Raw genomic sequence first — 4351 nt, forward strand, 5'->3', positions numbered from 1 at the left:
GCATCTTCCCAGCCTAGGAGCTTTTCAGTGAACGTGTCGGGACGCAGGGACTAACTAAATCCTAGCTCCTGGGCTTCACGGGGCTCTCAGACAGCCAAGGAAAGAAAGTTTGTGTGATAGGGCTGAGGTATTCCCTTCTAGAGGAGGAAAGTCAGGTGCTCTTGAATTTTTTTGACCACTGTAAGCTATATTTATCCTCGAGCTGACGACAGCTCTGACAGGGCTGTGCTTCGGTGGTAGTCCTGCATCCTCTCTGCATCCGAACCCATGTGGCACAGGGCCAGGAAAGGGCTGGCAGCCTTGCCAAATTCTCCTGGGAGAATGGGCCAGCACCAGCGACGAGCAGAGCCCGAGCCAGCAGGGATGTCCCGTGGGTACTGCTGTGAAAGAGACCGCTGGCTGAGGGGAGCCATCGGCTGGGTTCAGAGATGTTGTTTGATTTTTCCCACTGCAACTTAAAAGGGAAACCAAGTGAAGGCTTTTTTTTATTTTTTATTTTTTTATTCGGTTTTAAGAAGTGCCTACATAAAAAGACAGGTTCCAGGGGAAAAAGCAAGAGGTTTCTGACATGCTTGTTCTCTGTCATAAAGCTATGAGAGTAGTATCATGTGGTTGTTTGCTTCTTTGGGATTCTTTCTACCTTTGTTTTGTGCAGTCAAACAGATACGACTGGGCTACAGAAGAAGGATGTTTTGTGTCTCCCCATGTCAGAGAAAAATGAAAGCTGTAAGAGCTGGTGCTGTTGTACGTGAGATGAAGGAGAGGAGAGGAGAATCTTCATGTCAAAGGTGGCCTGAGAGAGGGGAGGTGAAGTTCCCTAGGGACTTCTGGACACAGGCAGGGGGACAGGGCCCACAGCCTCAAGGAAGGTCAGCCATGCAAGGTCCCTGGGGCATATTCTGCTGCCTGTGTGCCAGGGCAGGCCAGCAGAGAAGCAAACCCTGAAATCCCCTGCCCCAGGAAGCTGGACTGGCTCAGCCCATCTACCTACAGGCACGAGCTGCCCTGTGCCCATCAAGACCAAGGGTACCCCAAATACTGCCTGTGCATTGGCATCTCTGAGTGCAACTCACTTAGGTTTCCTTGAGAAATAGAAGCATCACGAGCACGTACTGATTTATCGGAACAGAGGTTGTGCATGTACTAAAAAAGGCTGACTTACATCACGGTTTACTTTCAGGGCTGGGGGGAGGCGGGCCTGGCAGGGATAAAATCTCTACAAAACTTCTTTCGGAAGCAGCCCCTCCTCTCCGTGCCGCCTGCCGTCTTGGCACTGTCCAGATCACGACTCTTGGCGGTATCCCAGGTTTCTCCTAGCTGCACTTATTGAATCTCCTCCCCTCATTTCCCTCAGCGTGCTTGGAAGACAAAGCCACACAACAGGGTTTGGTGAAAGACTTTCATTTTCCACCCTGAGTGCTAGTTCCCAGGGGAAGCCAAATAAATAAATAAATAAAGCCCTTTAATTACAATTAGTTGCTGCCTTTCAGTTTTGATGACCTGGTGCCACTTTCTCCACAGCACACGGTGGTTGGCTGTAACCCATTCTGGCCAGGTCTCCTGGCACGTACATTCCTCAGTGCAGTGTTTCTTTGGAAGATATTTTTTTTCCTCTTTGCCATTTGTCAGGAGCTGTGGACGTGCTTCCAAGCCTTCTGTTGGCTGAGTGGTGAGAGTGTTTAATGTGACATATGTTTATGTGATTATACTAAATTAATGTATATTTAAAAAAACAACAGTGTAATAAGATTAATAAATTTTAAGATGGAATATCTCGTCTCTGTTGTAAGGAGAATGCATTCCTTGGGAATCTGTAGCAGTCTACCCTGCTCAATGAAGTACCTTGAAGGTAAGTAAATGAAATGATTTCTGCATCTTGGACAAGGGAATCTATTTCGAGACCGGATGGTATTACATCCTCTCTGCACATCATTGCTTCTTGGTTCCTGAAGAGAAACTCATCAATCTGTGGTGACAATTATATGGGAAACCTCAATGAAAGCAGATTTAAAAAAAAAAAAAAAAGGAAAGGAGAGGTATATGGATTAGTGATTTGAGAGGCAGCAAAGCATGGGGGAAGCAGCTAAGATGGATCCTAGAAGAGTGTGAATTATTTATAGATTAGTTAACTGGATCACAGAGGACGAATCCAGGATGGTATTGCTTAGCAAAGGCTACCTGAATATATCCCACCGGCGTATGTTTGACTCTGGCCAAGGGAAAGCTGTGAAGAGAAGAGTTGCCATGCAGATGGCTCAGTGCAGAGCCTTTGTGGAGAGCACAGACAGAGAAACAAGCCATGCTACGAGACAAAGACAGCTTGTCAAAGCAGATTGCGTTCCCACCTTCATAAGGCCATCATTTCCAGTTGTTCCTGTCAAAATAAATAAATAAATAAACAAATGAAAATCAATAAATCCCAGATCCATGTAATCTATTCATAAAATGCAATGGGACTTTGTAAGTAATGCCTTCTCCTACACTGGCAATTTGCTATCAGCTTGGTCAAGGACAGTCAAATTACTTAATTACACATAACAGTTATTCTGTAAAGACTTGGGAAAACACGGATAAACGTTAACTAATCCCTCTTTATTTATTCCCTGCAAACAAAAGCCTCAGGGCTTCTAAAAAAAAAAAAAAAAAAAGAAGAAGCTGTGCAATTAACATAATTAGAGATGGATGTCACTCACATCTTCACCACAGCCCACAGACATCCTGGGTGTTTCTGTAATTAAGTCACGACCAGACACAACTTTTCCGAGGGTGGTGTGGCCCAAGGCTGGTGTGGTTGCCTCCTCTTGCAATGTTGCCTTCCTGCCACAGGATGGCATCTGCTGCAGGCTCCTGAAGGGCCATCGTGATGGCAGGGGGCTGGAGGGGCTCCTTGTGGCTCTGCTTGGGCCCTGTTCCAGGAGCTCTGCACCTCTGTGGGAGACACCTCCCCACCTTTGCACCTCTGGGGGAGCCTTATGTGCAGCACAGGCATGTTTTAATGGGAATGCTGGGGATACCTTGAAAACGGCCTCAGAGTCCCCATACCCACAACAAGACGCTGAACAGCCACTGCTTCCTACCTCCACTGCCACAAGAGCTTCTCTTTACCTGAAAATAAGATATGATTGCAATCAGGAGGGACAGAGCTCCAGATGACTTGGCACTTTTCTTTCCTTGGTGATTACTTTGCTCTGGGTGATGCCTTTACTTTGAAAGAAAGTCGTCACAACAGCAATTTGTGGGAGATAGGATCCGTGCTCTTCACATCAAAACAAGAGGAGCTTTCACCGAACTACTACTGATGAGCATTAAAAGACTGTATCACTGTAGCACAACACAAACCTGGCCTGCATTTCATCCCGCAGCCTTCCCTGGTCTGCACGTGGAGCTCAGCAGCCTCCCCTGTCCACATGGGACGTGGACGGTGATCCCTGAAGCTACAACAGGTGACGGATGCTCCACATCAAACTTTCTCCTCAGAAGAACGTCTTACGGGCTGTGGGTGGAGAACTTTGCTGCTGTTCGCCATCTGAATGCTGAAAGGGTCTTCAGGTTGAAGGGAGGCTTGTGAAATGTCCAAGAAAGCTTTATCTGTGCAGCAGGTGATGCAGGGCTCCCAGCTCTCAGCCCTCTTTCTACTAAGTGTGGAGGGGCGATGAGGAGCACAGGTAACTCCTCCTTCAAGGACACACTCTTTTCCCCTTTTTAAGGACTGCAGAAAGTAGAAAAGCCACCGAACAATTGGACACAGTGAGAGTTCTGGGTGCTAATGTTAGAAAAGCGTTAAGATAATCATGGAAAAAAAAAATAAAAAACAAACAAACAAACAAAACAACTCAAAAAAAAACAAAACAACAAAAAAAACCCAACAAGGAAACTCAAGAGAAAGAAAAAAAAAAGAAGAAGAAAAAAAGAGAAAAAAAAAAGAAGAATAAAAAAAGAAAAAAAAAAGAATCAAAAGAGAGACTATGATAAATTCTGACTAAAAGATAAAAAAAAAAATCCCTCCCCAACACACATGCACACAAAAGATGAAGAAAAAGGCAGCCTGATTCTATTAACCAAGTATTAGCACCCCTGGCTAAAGAAACCCTGCAAAAAGGAAGGATTAACATTTTCAATAAAGGGGACCAGATATTGCAGTGCTAATCACCAGTGCTCTCCACTGACAGGAGAATGGAAAATAATGTTCTTAATAGTGTGAAACAGAGCAGGAGGTTCACAAGCAAAGAATCGGGGGTTGCTGCGGGCAAGTGACAAATAACCTGGTTAGAAAAAGGCATCACAGATTAGGGGAAGTCTCTGCAAGAAATAGCAGCGATGCAAATTGTCCCAGCATCCGCGCATCTGGTTG

Source organism: Anas platyrhynchos, chromosome 3 (genome assembly GCF_047663525.1).
Source record: "Anas platyrhynchos isolate ZD024472 breed Pekin duck chromosome 3, IASCAAS_PekinDuck_T2T, whole genome shotgun sequence".
NCBI classification, from domain to species: Eukaryota; Metazoa; Chordata; class Aves; order Anseriformes; family Anatidae; genus Anas; species Anas platyrhynchos.